The 18,848-nt window shown below is 51.0% G+C and overlaps 1 protein-coding gene across 4 annotated transcripts in view; it reads left to right on the top strand.

Annotated features, from left to right (window-relative positions):
- Nucleotides 1-1,168: 1,168 nt before the first annotated feature.
- Nucleotides 1,169-18,848, top strand: part of LOC103171709 (1-phosphatidylinositol 4,5-bisphosphate phosphodiesterase beta-4) — a 123,518-nt gene continuing 105,838 nt past the window's right edge. For 2 of the 4 annotated variants that reach the window (XM_042332842.1, XM_042332839.1), the window contains exons 1-2: nucleotides 2,616-2,723; nucleotides 9,071-9,178. The gene's annotated coding sequence lies outside the window, so the exon portion shown is untranslated. Of the gene's footprint in view, nucleotides 1,190-2,615; nucleotides 2,724-8,879; nucleotides 8,895-9,070; nucleotides 9,179-18,848 lie in introns of those variants that run through there. The other 2 variants (XM_042332841.1, XM_042332840.1) reach the window with 2 other exon arrangements.

Below are 18,848 nucleotides of genomic sequence, written 5' to 3'. Positions count from 1 at the left end.
GTCTGTGTGTCTGTCTGTGTGTCTGTCTGTGTGTGTGTCTGTCTGTGTGTGTCTGTGTGTGTGTCTGTCTGTGTGTCTGTCTGTGTGTGTGTCTGTCTGTGTGTGTCTGTCTGTGTGTGTCTGTGTGTGTGTCTGTCTGTGTGTCTGTCTGTGTGTGTGTCTGTCTGTGTGTGTCTGTCTGTGTCTGTGTCTGTCTGTGTGTCTGTCTGTGTGTCTGTCTGTGTGTGTGTCTGTCTGTGTGTCTGTGTCTGTCTGTGTGTGTCTGTGTGTGTGTCTGTCTGTGTGTGTCTGTCTGTGTGTCTGTCTGTGTGTGTGTCTGTCTGTGTGTGTCTGTGTGTGTGTCTGTCTGTGTGTCTGTGTGTCTGTCTGTGTGTCTGTCTGTGTGTCTGTCTGTGTCTGTCTGTGTGTCTGTCTGTGTGTCTGTCTGTTGTGTGTCTGTCTGTGTGTCTGTCTGTGTGTCTGTCTGTGTGTCTGTGTGTCTGTCTGTGTGTCTGTCTGTGTGTGTGTCTGTCTGTGTGTCTGTGTGTCTGTATGTGTATCTGTGTGTCTGTCTGTGTGTGTGTCTGTCTGTGTGTGTCTGTGTCTGTGTGTGTCTGTGTGTGTGTCTATCTGTGTGTGTGTCTGTGTGTGTATCTGTCTGTCTGTGTGTGTGTCTATCTGTGTGTCTGTGTGTGTGTCTGTCTGTCAGCACAGTGCACTGCTTCAGCTGAGCTGATAGGCCTCTGATTGGCTGAGTTGACAGATGGGCTGTGATTGGCTGAGCTGACAGACTGGGCTGTGATTGGCTGAGCTGACAGACTGGGCTGTGATTGGCTGAGTTGGCACACTGGGCTGTGATTGGCTGAGCTGACAGACTGGGCTGTGATTGGCTGAGTTGGTACACAGGGCTGTGATTGGCTGAGCTGACAGACTGGGCTGTGATTGGCTGAGTTGGTACACAGGGCTGTGATTGGCTGAGCTGACAGATGGGCTGTGATTGGCTGAGTTGGTACACAGGGCTGTGATTGGCTGAGCTGACAGATGGGCTGTGATTGGCTGAGCTGACAGACTGGGCTGTGATTGGCTGAGTTGGCACACAGGGCTGTGATTGGCTGAGCTGACAGACAGCCGTAGTCAGGGAGCCAATGGCTGTTTGGGGGCGGGGCTCCGCGCCGCTCCGGCTGCAGCGCTGAGGACGGGCAGCGGAGCAGTGAGTGTGAGGGCAGTGCAGAGCTTCGCGGTCACCGCACACCGTCTCCCCTCCACCGCCTGGAGCTCCGGCCGTGTGTGTGTGTGTAACTGTGTGTGTAACTGTGTGTGTGTGCAGCTCCGACTGTGTGTGTGTGTAACTGTGTGTGTGTGTGTAACTGTGTGTGTAGCTGTGTGTGTGTGTGTGTAGCTGTGTGTGTGTGTGTGTAGCTGTGTGTGTGTGTGTGTGTGTGTAGCTGTGTGTGTGTGTAGCTGTGTGTGTGTGTGTGTGTGTGTGTGTGTGTGTGTGTGTGTGTAGCTGTGTGTGTAGCTGTGTGTGTGTGTGTGTGTGTAGCTGTGTGTGTGTGTGTGTGTGTGTGTAGCTGTGTGTGTAGCTCTGTGTGTGTGTGTGTGTAGCTGTGTGTGTGTAGCTGTGTGTGTAGCTGTGTGTGTGTAGCTGTGTGTGTAGCTGTGTGTGTAGCTGTGTGTGTGTGTGTGTGTGTGCAGCTGTGTGTGTGTAACTGTGTGTGTAGCTGTGTGTGTGTGTGTAACTGTGTGTGTGTGTAGCTGTGTGTGTGTGTGTAACTGTGTGTGTGTAGCTGTGTGTGTATGTGTGTGTGTAGCTGTGTGTGTGTGTGTGTAGCTGTGTGTGTGTAGCTGTGTGTGTGTGTAGCTGTGTGTGTGTGTGTAGCTGTGGTGTGTGTGTGTGTGTGTGTGTGTAGTGCGTGTGTGTGTAGCTGCGTGTGTGTGTAGCTGTGTGTGTGTGTAGCTGTGTGTGTGTGTGCAGCTGTGTGTGTGTGTGTAGCTGTGTGTGTGTGTGTGTGTGTGTGTGTAGCTGCGTGTGTGTGTAGCTGTGTGTGTGTGTAGCTGTGTGTGTGTAGCTGTGTGTGTGTGTAGCTGTGTGTGTGTAGCTGTGTGTGTGTAGCTGTGTGTGTGTAGCTGTGTGTGTGCAGCTGTGTGTGTGTAGCTGTGTGTGTGTGTGTGTGTGTAGCTGTGTGTGTGTAGCTGTGTGTGTGTAGCTGTGTGTGTGTGTAGCTGTGTGTGTAGCTGTGTGTGTGTGTGTGTGCAGCTGTGTGTGTGTAACTGTGTGTGTGTAGCTGTGTGTGTGTGTGTGTGTAGCTGTGTGTGTGTGTGTGGCTGTGTGTGTGTGCGTGTGTGTGTGTGTGTAGCTGTGTGTGTGTAGCTGTGTGTGTGTGTGTGTGTAGCTGTGTGTGTGTGTGTGTGTGTAGCTGTGTGTGTGTAGCTGTGTGTGTGTAGCTGTGTGTGTGTGTGTGTGCAGCTGTGTGTGTGTAGCTGTGTGTGTGTAGCTGTGTGTGTGTGTAGCTGTGTGTGTGTGTGTAGCTGTGTGTGTGTAGCTGTGTGTGCAGCTGTGTGTGTGTGTACTGGAGGTGTGTGTGTAGCTGGGGCTGTGTATCTGGGGCTGTGTATCTGGGGCTGTGTGGGTGGGGGTGTGGGTGGGGGGTGGGGGGGGCAGTGCTCCGCTGGGGCTGTTTCCAGATGATCAATCAGCTGTTGGTCTCCTCTGCGACATGACCAGAGCCCCCGAGTGTGAGAAGGTAACACACCGAGATGATCAGGCAACTCATCTACCCCCACCCCAGGATTGGTGCCTTGTTGGGCTGGACTCTGGGCAGTGCCGGGCTGGGGGGGGGGCAGTGCCGGGCTGGGGGGGCAGTGCCGGGCTGGGGGGGGGGGCAGTGCCGGGCTGGGGGGGGGGCAGTGCCGGGCTGGGGGGGCAGTGCCGGGCTGGGGGGGGGGGGCAGTGCCGGGCTGGGGGGGGGGCAGTGCCGGGCTGGGGGGGGGGGCAGTGCCGGGCTGGGGGGGGCGGGCTGGGGGGGGGGGGCAGTACCGGGCTGGGGGGGGGGGGGGGCAGTGCCGGGCTGGGGGGGGGGGGCAGTACCGGGCTGGGGGGGGGGCAGTGCCGGGCTGGGGGTGGGGGGCAGTGCCGGGCTGGGGGGGGGGCAGTGCCGGGCTGGGGGGGGGGGCAGTGCCGGGCTGGGGGGGGGGCAGTGCCGGGCTGGGGGGGGGGGGCAGTGCCGGGCAGTGCCGGGCTGGGGGGGCAGTGCCGGGCTGGGGGGGCAGTGCCGGGCTGGGGGGGCAGTGCCGGGCTGGGGGGCAGTGCCGGGCTGGGGGGGCAGTGCCGGGCTGGGGGGGCAGTGCCGGGCTGGGGGGGCAGTGCCGGGCTGGGGGGGCAGTGCCGGGCTGGGGGGGGGGGGCAGTGCCGGCTGGGGGGGCAGTGCCGGGCTGGGGGGCAGTGCCGGGCTGGGGGGCAGTGCCGGGCTGGGGGGGCAGTGCCGGGCTGGGGGGGCAGTGCCGGGCTGGGGGGGGGCAGTGCCGGGCTGGGGGTGGGGGCAGTGCCGGGCTGGGGGGGGGGGGCAGTGCCGGCTGGGGGGGGCAGTGCCGGGCTGGGGGGGCAGTGCCGGGCTGGGGGGGCAGTGCCGGGCTGGGGGGGCAGTGCCGGGCTGGGGGGTGGGGGCAGGGCTGGGGGGGGGGCAGTGCCGGGCTGGTGGGGGGGGGCAGTGCCGGGCTGGGGGGGGGGGCAGTGCCGGGCTGGGGGGCAGTGCCGGGCTGGGGGGGGGGGGGCAGTGCCGGGCTGGGGGGGCAGTGCCGGGCTGGGCAGGACCATTGCAAAGAATTCTCCTGTGAATGCTTGTGTGCAGACAGTACTGTGTACCATATTGTATGTGATTGTCCGCCCTCCTGCTGTGCCTTACCACGTCTTCAAGACCTCTCAAAGCACTTCACAGAACATACTGCAAAGTGAATTGACTGTATATATATATATATATATATGTCTTGTGGGCGATACGCGGCAGCCAATTGCGCACAGCAGTGTCCCATTGGAGTGAGTGACCGTGTTATCATTCGTGTTAAAATGTTTAAAAAAAGAAGCGAATTCCTGAGAAAGATTGTGCTTCAGAAGCTGTGAGATTGATTTTAAAATGCCATTTATTGTAATCCGATTTGCTCACTTGTCTTTTCTATATATGCTGAGTTTTTTATCACCCTTGGCTTCAAATCCCTCCACCCCTCTGCCCCCACCCCTACCTCTCTGACCTCTCTCCTCACAACAGTGCCCATTGCCTTCGTTCCTCCGGGTCTGGCCTCCTCCTCGTCCCCCGAGTCCTCCGCTCCCCCCTCGGCGGCCGTGCCTTCAGCCACTATGCCTCGAGGCTCTGGAATTCCCTTCCTCACTCCCTTCGTCTCACTCCCTCCCTTCCCATTTTCAGGTCTCTGCTGAAGTCCTTTCTTTTCGACCGCGCCTTTGGTCACCTTCCCCCCCCTCCCCCCGGCTCGGCCCCGGGGTCCGTTACTGTGAAGCGCTCTGAGATGCCGTCCGGCGTGGAGGGCGCTATATAAATACAAGTTGTCGTCGTCGTTGTTGTTGTTGAGGGAATTTGTAAGCTGTTAAATTAGTTTTTCCTCTTCTTGGCTTCAGTTAATATTCTGTGTTCTTGCTTTACTTATTTGTCAATCGTATATTTTATTCTTTCACCCCCCCCACATCGCTCCCTCCCTCACCTCCCTCCGTTCCCTTTGGTTAATGTGTGTGTGTGCACTTGTACTATGTGTGTGTGTGAGATGTGTGTGTGAGATGTGTGTGTGTGAGATGTGTGTGTGTGTGAGATGTGTGTGTGTGTGAGAGATGTGTGAATGCAAGTTGTTATTTCTTTGGCAAAGGAGAAGGTTCCTTCTCACCTTTCAGTGGGAGTTCTGTGATGTCTGTGAACCTTTCTGTGGATGGAAACAGTTTTATTTTTGTTTTGTGACTCTTATTCTCAGGGTTTGTATCGTCTTATTTTCTCTCCATTTGCCTTCACCTCTTTGCGCGAGTACAACAAAGAGTCCAAGCCTCTGGACCTCTCTGTCTCTCCCTCTCTCTATCTCTCCCACTATCTGGAGTCCTGAGGCTTAGTGGTTAGAGCGCTCGCCTCGCAAGTGAGAGGACCAGGGCGAAACATTGGGCAAGTTTCCTTATTCCACCCGCCTAGCAGTAAGTAGGAACCCGGCTGTTAGTCGATTGGCAGATCACTTTTCCGGGGCGGTAATAATTACTTCGAAAAAAATGAAAATTGTTTGGTCACTCAATAATTATTATTATATTAATTGATATTAAGCCCGTGTACGGTTTTGCACAAATCTTTAAAAAAAAGTGGTCACTCAATCCACGACTGTTTGTGAACTTTTATATGTTAATTTTTTTTAATGGTGTTTAGTCGACGCTGTTCTTGGCGTTGGAGCAGAAGGTCATTCAGCCCAGAGTGTGTGTGCTGGCTTTTTTTTTTGGAGCAATCCACACCCCTGTAGCTGACTCGTTTTAAGATATTTATCTAGTTCCTAGTTCTTGAAAGCTAATATGGATTCTGCCTTATCCGTTGTTCCTGGCAGGACATTCCCTATCCTAACCGCTCGGTGTCAAAAACATTTCTCCTAGCCTCCATTTGCTGGTTACTAGCTATCTTACTTTGTTGCCCCCTAGTCGCTGACTCACCGACCAGGAGGAATAGTGTCTCCTTATCAAAACCATCATCCTTTTAACGACCTCGATCAGGTCACCCCTCAACCTGCTTTGTTCCAGCAAGAAACGTCCCAGTTTCTCCCGTCACCTCTCATAGGACAAACTACTCATCCCTGGTGTTATTGCTCCTTCCCTACTTCTGGGACCTGCTAACCTGTCCGCTCCCTCTGGGCTGTAGGCTTCGGGCTGCTTCATGTCCCCTGCCCGGCCAGCCCCACCATCGGTGGTCAGATCTTCAGCTTCTCTGCCCCCACCTTTGGAACTCCATCCCACAGTCACTTTGCCTCACTCCCTCCCTTGCCTCCTTCAAAACGCGCCTCAAGACTCTCCTCTTCGACCAGGCTGTTGACCACCCTCCTACCCTGACCCTCCCTGCCCTCCGCTTCCTCTGATCCCAACCCACTGCTCGGGTCCAAATCCCTGGCTGTCCAGCGCCTTGGGACGTCCTCCCGATGTGAAGGGCGCTGTGTAAATGTAATTTGGTGTTGTTATCATCCTAGTAAATCTCATCTGCTTCTCCTCTGTTTCCTAAGATGATCTGACCAATACTAGGCAGAATATTCTAACTGTGGTCTAACTGGTGATTTATTTAATGCTTTTATAAAACCTAGCTTTAAGACAATTAGCTTTTTGGACAGCTTTGTCCACCATCCCACCTTTAAGGGTGTATGTACATTAACCCCAGGTCTCTTTGCTCTTCCACTGCTTTCAATATTTTATCCCAACATATACTTGATCTCCTTATCCTTCTCCCCCGAAAATTGTTTAACCTCACATTTGTCCACATTGTATTATTTCAACTGCTATTCCTCTGCCCAACCAACTCATCTGTTTAAATCTTTTTAATTGTTGTCGTGGTTGTTGTTGGTGGTTTTGCTGCTGTTATTAGTGTCGATGGTTTGCTGTGGGCAGGTGGAGATGGGAGTACGGGCAGGAAGAAGGGTGGGGGGTGGGGGTGGGGAAAGTTGCCAGAGATTCAGTGAAAGACATTGCTCTTAATAATAATGATAATATAATCCTTGCATTTGACATAGCGCCTTATTCCGGAAAAGCCATCCGCCAATCAACTAACAATCGAATAACAACCAGGTTCCCAGTTACTGGTAGGTGCGGAGTAAGGAAACTTACCAAGGTTTCACCCTGCCCGAGATTTGAACCCAGAAATTGAAAAATGAGCGCTCTAACCACTAAGCTACAGGAGTCCGCTCTTTGGACGATTCGAAAGCGGGTCGGGTGGGGGTGAGATGGTGGAGGGATTTACAGGTGAGGACGAGGATCTCAATCTCTGGGGGATGGGGATCCAGTGGAGCTGGGCGAGGGGTTTGGGGCGATAGGGTCACGGAGCCTGGTGTGGGAGAGGACACGAGCTCCAGAGCTCTGGATGATCTGCAGCTTGTGGAGGGAAGAGTTGGGGTGGCCGGGGAGCGGAGAGCTGAGGGTGACAGTGGTGTAGAAGTAATCAGCTGAGCTTCTTGGCCCAGTGCGGATGGTCAAACATCGTTTTATCGAATGTGTTTGTAACTCAGAGATTTACTGCAAACATTGACTTACATTTACCCAACTCATAATATTCTATATTAATAGTATTTATCGCTAACAATGGTGTTGATGGTGAGTCCCTGTCCAGAGACATTATTAGGATAAGTCAGTCCATAACGGCTCTAACAGGGAGGTTAGGAGGAAGGTCTTCACGCACAAGGGGAGAGTGTGAGGGGAATAGAGGGTGTGGGAGAGGGGAATAGAGGAGAGTTGGAGAGTGCAATAGAGAGCGTGGTGTGGGAGAGGAGAAGGGAATAGAGTATTGGAGGAGGAATAGAGGGGTGTGGAAGATGGGTATAGAGAGGGGCAAAGAATTGTGTGGAGCATAAAAACTGTCATGGACTACTTTGGCTAAATGACTTATTTCCTTGTTGCATCTCCCGCTCTGTGCATCCCTCCACGGTCTCACCCCCACCCGATCTCTGTAACCTCCTCAAATCGACCCGCCCACTCCCTCCGCTCAGTGGGCACCAGCCTGCTCCGTACCCCTGCTCCACGATCGGCGGTCAGACATTCAACCTTTCTGCACCCGCTCTCGGGATCTCTACCCTGGAGTCCCTCCGCCTTGCCCCCTCCCTTGCCTCTTTCAAGGTCCATCTCAAGACCCTCGTTTTCGGCTGCACTTTCAGACATTTCTCCCCCCCCACCCCCCGCCCTGCTGTGAAAGTGCTTTGAGACATCCACCCAACGTTATTATCACACTTCAACCTGAATTAGCCCAGCAGTGTAGGGGTGGCGACCATTGGTGGCAGTTTGATATTGAAGCGGCCAGTTTGTACTGTCTCTGGCTCTGGGTTACAGCGTGTGTGAAGTGTTTTGAGCTCTCTTCCTGACAGTTTAAATGTAAATTGTTGCGGTGGGTTCCGACACTGTTGTGGATTGAGTCCAGTGTGAGCCTGTGACAGATCTCCATTCAGCGGGCATTAATAACTATAATCATAACGATAATCATAAGCCTTACGTTTGTTATATGTCGAAAAGGTCTCAAAGCGTTTCACACGATTGACTGTAAAGTGTAGTGACTGTGTATTTTATGGGCGAACATGGCAGCCTGTTGTCACGCAGCAACAGCTATGGAGTGAACATGCAATTGTATCTGGGGGATTGTTGGCCAGATCTACGAGATATCCAGAAAATATTATTTTGTGCATACATGTGTGTTTGTGGAGTCCTGTAGCTCAGTGGTTAGAGCACTCGCTTTGCAAGTGAGAGACCTGAGTTCAATTCCAGGCAGAGGGCGAAACCTTGGGCAAGTTTCCTTACTCCACACAGAGCCTAATAATAATCCCTCCAAAACAAAACAATAATAAAAATTGGTCATTTTCAATCTACGACTGTTTGTGGGACACTGCTGTGCGCAATTGGCTGCCGCGTTCGCCCACAAATATACAGTCAATTCACTTTACAGTGTGTTCTGTGAAGCGCTTTGGGACTTCCTCCCGACTTGAAAAGCGCAATATCAAATGCAAGGATTATTATTATTATATTATTATTTGTGTGTGTGTGTTTGTGAGTGAGTGAGTGTGTGTGCATGTTATACATTAAACTGGTGGAACAGACTGTGCGGGCAGAATGGCTTTGTCCGATTCCTATTTTCCTCTAATATAAAAACAGAAGTCGCTGCTGGGAACACTCAGAAGGTCAGACAGCATCTTATGGAGAGAGGAAAGTGAGTTAACGTTTCAGGTTGATGACCCGCTGAGTGTTCCCAGCGACTTCTGTTTTCATTTCAAATTTCCAGGGTCTGCAGTATTTTTCCTACCGTTTTCCTTTGTTTGTTTCTGTGCCGAATTGTTGTTTCCTGGATGAGTTTGTGCAGCCAGTGACACTGTATTCCCTTCCCAGGCCAGCACTGGTGTAAATGGCTGCCACATTTGTCTACAATCGACTCCCCTCCACAGTGACAGCTGGTGAGAGACTGCGAGGGCTGATGTGCTGAGGAGCTACACAAATGCAAGTTGTTTCTCTTCTTCATTTCACCTCACACAGGGCTGGCAGATTAACATTCTCCTCCGTGTTTACCGATATTGACCACGTTCCCGCTCATCAACAGGGCTGTGATTTCACATCATTTGGACATGAAATGCTAAGTTGTGCCCTGGCTGGAGGGAAACACTGACACAGCTTCCAGGTTGTCTGCAGTTTGCTTTTGCAGTTTCATATTTTATTATTGTATAATGATGGTAATCCTCGCATTTGGCACTGCGCCTCACCACATCGTCAAAATGTCTCAAATCCCTGCGCAGGATTTACTATAAAGTGCAGCATCTGTCTGTTTGTAAGTTAACCCAGCAGCCAGTATTCATACAGCGATGACCCACAAACAGCCATGAAGTCAATGGCCGATTGTATCTGGGGTGTTGTTGGCCAGGACACCAGGCAAGAGAGAGAAACTCCCTTCTTTTTCCAAAAGTCCCCAACATGGGGCTTGAAACCCACAACAACAACAACAAAATTACATTTATAGAGCGCCTTTCACGTTGGGAGAATGTCCCAAAGCGCTGAACAGCCAGGTGTTGGGGCCCGAGCATGCGGGAGGGGTGGTGTAGGGGTGATGGAAGGGAGAGAGGTGAGAGGGAGACCAAAGGCACGATCGAAGAGAAGAGTCTTGAGACCGGCTTTGAAGGAGGCAAGGGAGGAAACGAGGCGAAAGGACTGTGGGATGGGGTTCCAGAGGGGGGGGCAGAGAGGCTGAAAGCCCGGACACCGATGGTAGGGCGGGTCGGGCAGGAGACATGGAGCAGGCCGGAGCCTGATGAGCGGAGGGAGCGGGCAGGTTGGTAGGGAGTCAGCAGGACAGAGAGGTAGGAGGGGGCAAGGCCATGGACGACCTTGAAAGTGAGGACAAGGATCTTGAACTCGATCCTCTGGGCGATGGGGAGTCAGTGGAGTCGGGGGAGGGTGGGAGTGATGGGGTCACGGAGGCTGGTGTGTGAGAGTACATGAGCTGCAGAGTTTGGATGATCTGCAGGTTGTGAAGGGAAGAGTTGGGAAGACCGATGAGGGAATTTCCATAATTGAGCCTTGATGTGACGAATGCGTGGGTGAGGGTTTCGCCAGCCTGAGGGGTGACGCAGTGGCGGAGTCTGGCAGTGTTGCGGAGGTGGTGGTAGGCAGTGCTGGTCATGGCGCGGATGTTGGGGAAAAAGGACAGTTCAGGGTCAAACACCCAGGTTCCTGACCAGCTTAGTGAGGTTGAATGTGCAGCTGTGGAGGCTGATGCTGCCAGCGCCTGAGGTGCGGAGGCTCTGGCGCGAGCCAATCAGGAGGGCCTCGATCTTGCAGACGTTGACTTGGAGAAAGTTGTCCCTCGTCCAGAACTTTATGTCGGACAGGCAGTCGGTCAGGACCTCAGTAGTCCTGCAGTTGAGAGTGGAGGCAGAGAGGTAGAGTTGGGTGTCATCCGCATACATGTGGAAATTTACCCCATGTCTGCAGATGATGTCACCAAGGGGGAGCATGTAGAGGGTGAAGAGGAGGGGACCGAGGACAGAGCCCTGAGGAACACCGCACAAGACGGTGCGGGGGCTGGAAGAAAAGCCGTTTGCTGCAACAAAGTGGAGGCGGTGTGAAAGGTAGGACCTGAACCAATCAAGGACAGAACCTTGAAGATTGAAGTGGGAGGAGAGGCGGTGGAGGAGGATTGAATGGTCCACAGTGTCAAAGGCAGGGAAGAGGTCAAGGACGACGAGGAGACAGAGGGAGCCCTGGTCGCACATGGTCAGGATGTCGTTTGTGGCCTTGACCAGAGCAGTTTCTCCATGAATCCCTCCAAACCCAATTGGAGGGGTTCATGGAGGGAGTGGGAGGATAGGAAAGAGCGAAGCTGGGAGACAACGGCTCTCTCAAGGACCTTGGATAGGAAAGGGAGGTTTGAATGGGCCGGTAGCTGGATAGCTGTGATGGGTCAAGGGAAGGTTTCTTCAAGGTGGGGGTGATAGTGGCTTTTTGAGGGAGGAAAGGAACAGCGCCAGATGACAGGGAGAGGTTGATGGTCTTGCAACCTTCTGACTCTGAGGCGAGAGCACTGCTGACACACAAGTATATATAATGTTTGGGTTAAGTTGAAGTATAAATGTGTAAGTGGAATGTTACCCTAATGACAAGCGCCAAGGCCTGGGCAGCCAGGAGCAAGGGTTGGGTTAACCGCTGGAGACCACCAGCTAAACCAGGGGAAAACCCTCAGAGCCGACCTTGACTTGGAACAGTTTGAGCAAAGGACGATTTATTACACAACAAAGGCCTAGACACAGTTAAAAGGAAAAGTTGTGAAGGGAGTTGTTCTATTAAAATATTTAGGTCAAGTTGATTCATAAAATCAGGCAGTTATTCATCCCGCAGTGGCTCCGACTCCCTCCCTCCCTCACATCATTCAAACACGTCTGAGCTCGGCCCTGTTTGCTCATCCCCCCCAGCACCCCACTCCTCCAGGTTGAGTGGGAGCATTCCCTGGCCACAGTGACTGGTTTGCCCTCCCAGGTCCTGCCGATGAGCCAGGGTGGGCTGCGCTGTCAACAGCAGTGCCCTGGAATACTGCGCACCCGACTGGCTCAGGAACCGGACCAGAGACCGTCACAGAGGATGGGCTCGATATCGACACTCCATTGCCAGGCACGTCACCTTGGAGAACAGGGAGTGCAGAGGCACTGAGTGGCAATCGATCGCAATCCATTACAATACAACCCCGGTGGTTCCTGAACCCCTCAACTGTGGTGCTGTCAAAGGGGGAACTTCACTAACACACAATCCACCCAGAAAGCGAACGCATGATGCCTTTGTCGCTGAGCTTGTTGAGAACGGCTGTGGGTTGGTGGCGGGGTTGTATTTTATCAAGGCCCGAATCCTTCTCGTTGAAGGTCAGAGTGTAAATCGATACTCGGGCAGATTCCTGACAAGTCGTTTCCTGGAAGGAAATGTAAGGCCCTTGTCTGCAGCATGTTGTTTGATTCTGGTGCTGTTGGACCCTTTGAAGCGTTGATCTGCATCCACACGCTGACAAGTGACAGCTCTCGAACCCTCCCAGCTGGACGCATGACGTCCCATTGAGTCTACTGATAGCAACTGTCTTATGATACCCTGGTTACTAGGCAACCGCTACACAGCTGTGTACAGTACCTCTGACTGGATAATAATTATAATAATAATGAAGAGTTGCATTTGATTTTGTGACTGATCCCGTCAATAACGTCTCACAAACTTCCCGCAAAGTGGATTGACAGTATTTGTGAGTGAAACAGCAGCAGCCCATTTGCACTCACCAATGCCGTGTTAAACAGCCATCAAGCAAGCGACCAGTTGTATCTGGGGGAGAGAAACTCCCTTCTCGTCTCAAACAGTGCTGCGGGATCTTTATCGTCCACCTGGACAGGCAGACAGGACCTATTTTAGGGTCTTATCTAAAGGATGACATATCTAAAAATGCAATGCTTCCCCCCCCACACACCCTCTCCCGACACTGAGCCTGGACTGTGAGCTCAAAGTCCCCACGAGGGGCTTGAACCCACAACCTTCTGACTCAGAGGCACGAGTGTGAGTGACTGTGCCAGGCTGACCACCTCAGGTAAGGAATAAACAACAATAATTTGGCCAAGAGCTTCCAACCCCCGGCTCGGGTGAAACCCTTAGCTATCCAACATCCTCCCGATATGAAAGGCGTGTGTGTGAAATTTGTTATTGTTGTTGTTGAAGACCTGATGTCTTCACAACGAACATCTGGGTGAAGGGCATCGGGGCACCAATTGGGGGAAAGGGCATTTTGATGCTGGAGCCTGAAGATAGACGGGCAATGTTGCTGCTGGAGCGCACAGTATGCTGACCAGAAACACACACAGTTTCCCTTCCTAATCGAGGAGACTCCTTCTGATACGTCCTGTTACGTGACAGTTTTACATCCCGTCGAAACCCTTCAACGAGCTATACAGCAGTAATCACCGAAAAAACAGCAACAACAAGCAGCGGGAAGCGCTATCATTGCTATCAGCCGATCCTTCCTTTGTCGCCCCGTCTCTATATTCTATTGTCACGCTGCATTGTCAGAGGCCCCGTCCTTCTGATGAGATGTTAAACCGAGGTCCCGTCTGTGCCTGTTAAGGATCCCGCGGCGCTGTTGGAAAAGGGAAGGGAGATTCTCTCTCCCAGTGTCCTGGCCGCAGATAAAATCATAGAATGTTGCAGCACAGAAAGAGGCCATTCGGCCCATCGTGCCAGTGTCGGCTCTTTGGAAGAGCTGCCCACTCACTCTCACTCCCCCGCTCTTTCCCCATATCCTTGCAATTTTTTTTCCTTTACAAGTACGCATCCAATTCTCTTTTGAAGGTTGTTATTGAATCTGTTTCCACCAGCCTTTCAGACAGTGCACTCCAGACCTTAACAACTCTTAGCGCACGTGTGTGTGTGTAAAAATAAATAAATAATTGAATAAATTGATTAAAAAAAAATTTAAAAGCTATCCCTGGTTAAACAAAATGAGTCATTCACTCCATGGCTGTTTGTGGGAAGCTGCTGTGTGGAAACTGGCTGCCGTGTTCATGTAGAAAATGCACGGTCAGTGCGCTTTGAGACACCTTTATTACATGATACGCCACTGTATCAAATGTAAGGGGTTTTATTTTACTTGCGTCCGACCCTTACCAGGCAGTGTTAGGGCATTGCTCCTGTTCCCATCAATGGCTAGTGCGGAGAGGGGAATGATCCCTGTTTGAGGTTTTGGGGAATGAGAGAGGGAGTGTCTGACTGGGGTCATGTTATGCTTATCTGCAGATGAAATAGCTACTAAACCCTCGTTTTGTGACCAGTATTGCTTTTATGATGTGGAGAGAAAGAGTTGTTAGTGAGTGCCCAGTAACGCAATAATTCAGCCTCATAACACAGCAGTTTGTGCCCTGAGCAGTTTGGCGATTTGCTTGTCTTTGAAACTCACTTACATGTACACATACGGGCACACACACAGCTCCTGATAAATCACATAGGGGTCTGCTGGTGCGGAGTATTTGCATTAAAAATAAATCTGTCTCCAGACAATTTTGTTTGTTTAATTACATGCGGAACTAAAATTCTGTACAATTGGGAATCCTTGCATTTATTCCTCTGCTTCGCCCCCTCTCTATCAGTCTCTCCCCCTCTGCCTCGCCCCCTCTCTAGCAGTTTTTTCTCTGCCTCACCCTTTCTCTGTCAGTCTCCCCCCCACCTTCTCACCCTCTCGCTATCAGTCTCTCCCCCTCCGTCTCGCCCCCTACGTTTTATCATGTGGTTTTCTACTTTCCTTTAATCCGTGATTTAATATGAGCAGCTTTGAATGATGAAACTCAGACAGATGCCACCCTTTAAAGCACATCTAGCATGTCAGGTCTTGTCACTGTACAGACAGACGGAAGACCCTTGATATTGTAGAACAAGGGAGAGGAGCTTTCCTCAAGCACAACAGAAGTTTAGGTTATAGAATATGGTGGCTCATTGCTCTGTGCTGCCGTTTAGTTATTTTATGTGGAGAATTTTCTTGTGTCTGATTTGAACGTTTTGGGGCTTTCGTTGTTCAGCAAGACACCCGCACTTTCATCTCCTCTCCCAAAGCGAAAGTCTTTTCCATTTCAAAGCCTTATGCAGTGGTGTGTTTCAGCAGCCAGCAAGAAGGCTTTGAAGACATTTCTGATCTGAGCAAGGAGCTGAGGTATCTTACTGACTGTCAGACACCGAGATTAATTCACTGTGTCTGTGGCACTCTCACCTCTGGGACACATTCCCTCTACAACACAGTCACTGCATTTCGCAGGCAAGACATCTGATCTGATATTTGATAGGTGCAGTATCAAATGAAAGGAATGTCATTTTATTATGGTGGATTCAGGCCCCACAACACTTGAGCTTGTGTTCTGACACAACATCGCCTTCTCTATCAGTCTCTCCCCCTCCAAGTCACCCTCTCTCTACCAGTCTCCCCTCCCCTGCCTCACCCCCTCTCTATCAGTCTCTCCCCCTCCGCCTCAACCCTATTTATCAGCCTAACGCTGGCTCTGATTGTGGGTGTGCGCGCGTGAATGCGCGCCATCCCATCTCTTCCTCTGTGCCTGTTGCCCTCTTCCACTTCTTTTTCCCCGCTCGGCGTCCGTTCCCATCCCCGTAAGACGTCATCCTGCTCGCAGGCACTGCTTAGATGCAAGTTGTTATCCCCGTGTCCTGGCCAACAATCCCGCAGGTAACATCTGTCACTCTCTTCATGGCTGTTTGTGGGAGGTCGCTGGGTGCAAATTGGCTGCCACGTTCTACCAAACACTTGACAGTAAAGTCCGTGAAGCACTTTGAGGCGTCCTCCCGACATGATATTATTATAATGCATTGGCACGTTGATTGGCCTAGGGCAGAATTGTCTTCGTAATTTTACTCTGATAAGATTCATCACCATCAAAATGCAATTAATTTTTACATTTAAATTTGCTTCACTCCAGTTGTAGAATGACGGTTTCTTTAAATGTCAGATTTAATGCTGGAATGGTTTATAGTTTTCGGGGATAGTGTAGGAGTGCGGCCAGGCAGTGTGTAATGGGCTGTAGTGACATTGCTGTTCTTTGCGGATGAGTTTGGATTATTTTATCACGAATGCTCACTTATTATTATCAATCTGTCTCTCCATTTACAAATAAATGAGTAAACCTGAATCCTTACATTTGATTAATTGTCTTTCACGTCAAAGCGCTTCACAGGATTTACTGGAAGCTGTAGTGAATGTGTATTTGCAGATGAACGTGGTGGCTAATTTCCACACAGCAATGTCCCGCAAACGACCATGAAATGAATGACCACTTTTATTTAGGAGATTGTCAGCCAGGACATGGGAAGAGAGAACTTCCCTTCTCTTTTCCAGTAATCCCGCAGAACCTTTAACATCATCTGAACAGGCACACATGGGGCCTCGTTCTAACGTCTCATTCGAAGGATGGCACCTCCGACAATCCGACACTGATCCCCCCAGCGCTGAGCTGGACTGTCTGCCTAGACTGTGAGCTCAAAATCTCTGACGTGGGGCTTGAACCACAACCTTCCGGCTCAGAGGCAAGAGTGTGAGTGATTGAACCAGGCTGACCACCTCAAGTAAGGAATAAACAAAAATAACGTGTGTTTATACAGTGCTCTCCATGCAGGGGCAGTGTCTCAGAGCGCTGGAATTGTTGAAAAGGTTATCAGCATCAGCCCTGTGAAACTGTGTGGAGAGAGGTAGTAGTGTGTAAGTAGCCCAGCCTTACCCCACCCACAGGCACCACATTGCAGTCCCTGGACACAAATATTGACAACAAATAGCAATGTTTGATCTTGGTGTCAGTGTTTGATTTAACACAGGCTTCTCCTGTCAAATAATTAAGCGCACAATTATTTTAAATTGCTGGTTAATGCAAGAAAAATGATAATCTATTAGGTCCAAGCCGGCGGAATATTCTGTTCAAGAGATGTTCAGTTTGCTGTCCAATTACAGTGCTTAATGACCCACTTTCAATTGTCACTCGTGCTCTGCGAATCTCAGTCTGGCTGAGCTGCTAACGCTCTGTAGTCAACAATCAGCGTCAGGACTTCGAACTCACAGTCCAGGCTGACACTCCAGCGCAGTGCTGGGGGAGACCTGCATTGTCAGATGTGCCGTCCTTCTGATGAGACGTTAAACCGAGTTCCCGTCTGTGCCTGTTCAAGTGGACGTTAAAGATCCCGCGGCGCTCTCAGAAAATAGAAGGGAGTTTCTCTCTCCCGGTGTCTTGGCCGACAACCTCCGAGATGACAAAATGGTTCTATTACTTCATGGTTGTTTGTGGGATATTTCTCTGTACAAATTGTCTGCAGCATACACCTACAATTACTGCACCCAGTCAGACAGTACACACTTTACACCAAATCCTGTGAAACACCTTGAGATATCTCAACAATATAATAAGGTGCTGCAACAGAAGCGAGGATTATTATTTTCTATGGTGAGGTTCTGTAGTTTATATGTCAGCCCTGAGAGTGGGGATCCTGGGCTGCACTTTGATTGATACACAGCCTGCACATCACATTGTGCAAGCTTTAGCAGATCAATTGTGGTTTATTTATTTTTTCTTGAATTATTGATTGAAGGCAGTGCATGGAACAGGGAGTGGCATTTACAAGTGCTTAAATACATAGGAACATACCAAACAGTCGTGTGAAAGCCTGGCTCAGTTACTTACTTTGGCACATCTGGGTCAAGGGGTTGTGGGTTCAAAGCGCCACGTCAGGGCATTGAGCTCACCTTCAGGTGGACGTTAAAGATTCCCCCGGCACTAACTTGAAAAGAGAAGAGTTTCTCTCTCCCGGTGTCCTGGCTAACAATGCCCCAGATACAACAGCACCAACAAAATTACATTTGTGTAGCGCCTTTCACGTCAGGAGGACGTCTCAACACAGATGCAATGCTGTGGTGGGGGACAGTAAGGTGGGCATTCTGGAGGGATGAGATCAATGTACTGAAGGGTCTTCTTTACCGGGTGAAAATATTTTTTGGGTTGGGGTGGGCGAGGGGGCTGAGTGCCCATTACCCTTTAAGACAGGTATAGCCTATGTGCCAGTGTAAAAGATGGCCGTCCTCGACCTCCTCGCCGCACACAAACGACTATCTGCAGTTCACCTGCTCTTAAAGCAGTACTATAAAATGTAGCGACTGTGTGTTTTGTGGTCAAAGTGCTTGGTTTACACCGTTCACAACATTTCGCCCTGTTACACTCCAGCGAAACTGTGAGCAACGCTCGAGCTGAATGCCACGCCTGGGGAGGGGGGGGGCGTTGCAGTGTGGGGGGTGCCGTCCTTTGGGTTGAGATGTTAAACTGGGTTATGTAACTGGGGAAAGAGTCCAATGAAGCATCAGACCCCAGATTGGTCTCGGAGGCTTATGTTGTCCTGAATACAGATTGTGCCCATTAATGAGACAGTGGATGGCGGTGTTGACTTGCCCGTCCTTTGTTCCCTCCTGTTCTTTGGTATAAAACATACACAGGAGATGGGAGACTCCATCGGGAAATTAACATTGAAGGTTTTAATTTCCGCTGCCAAGGGGAGGGAGACCTGTCAGTTTGGGGAGGAATCAAGCTTACCATCATTAGTAAATGTGTTAGCACGTTCCCAGTGGGTAATGGTCCCAGTCTGTACGGTGCAGCGAGCCTCCTTGTGTTACATACCAGCCCTCAAGGAGAGCAGGAAGAAGAGGGGAGATGAGAGCCGGCGAGAGGATGCACAGACAATAATCAATATGTGGGAGGCAAAGCTGTAATTTAACCTATAGGTTCAGAACATCAGGTGATGGATCTCAGCGTTGTGGACTATAGGGTTAGTTACATACGTTCCGCACTTCAGGATGGCTTCCCCCCCGCTGACGATTTTATTGAGCTGCTGTACACTTTATTTAGAGTACATTGCCTTAAAAGTCAAACTAGCACGTTCTTCATTCCCACCGATGTCCAATTTCTCTGACATGGTGGGAGGGTGAGGGGGCAAGATCCTGCTTGGGAATTGTAAACTCCTGCACAATGTACTGAGCATGTGGAGGTGGTGATTCGGGGTGGGGGGAGAGATCTTGGATCGTGATGTCGTGACAGGTACTGTTTAGAACTTTTTGGGGGCGGAAGGAAGG

The sequence above is a fragment of the Callorhinchus milii genome, unplaced genomic scaffold (assembly GCF_018977255.1).
Source record: "Callorhinchus milii isolate IMCB2004 unplaced genomic scaffold, IMCB_Cmil_1.0 Scaffold3, whole genome shotgun sequence".
Taxonomy (NCBI): domain Eukaryota; kingdom Metazoa; phylum Chordata; class Chondrichthyes; order Chimaeriformes; family Callorhinchidae; genus Callorhinchus; species Callorhinchus milii.
This window is presented reverse-complemented; position numbering and strand designations above follow the sequence as displayed.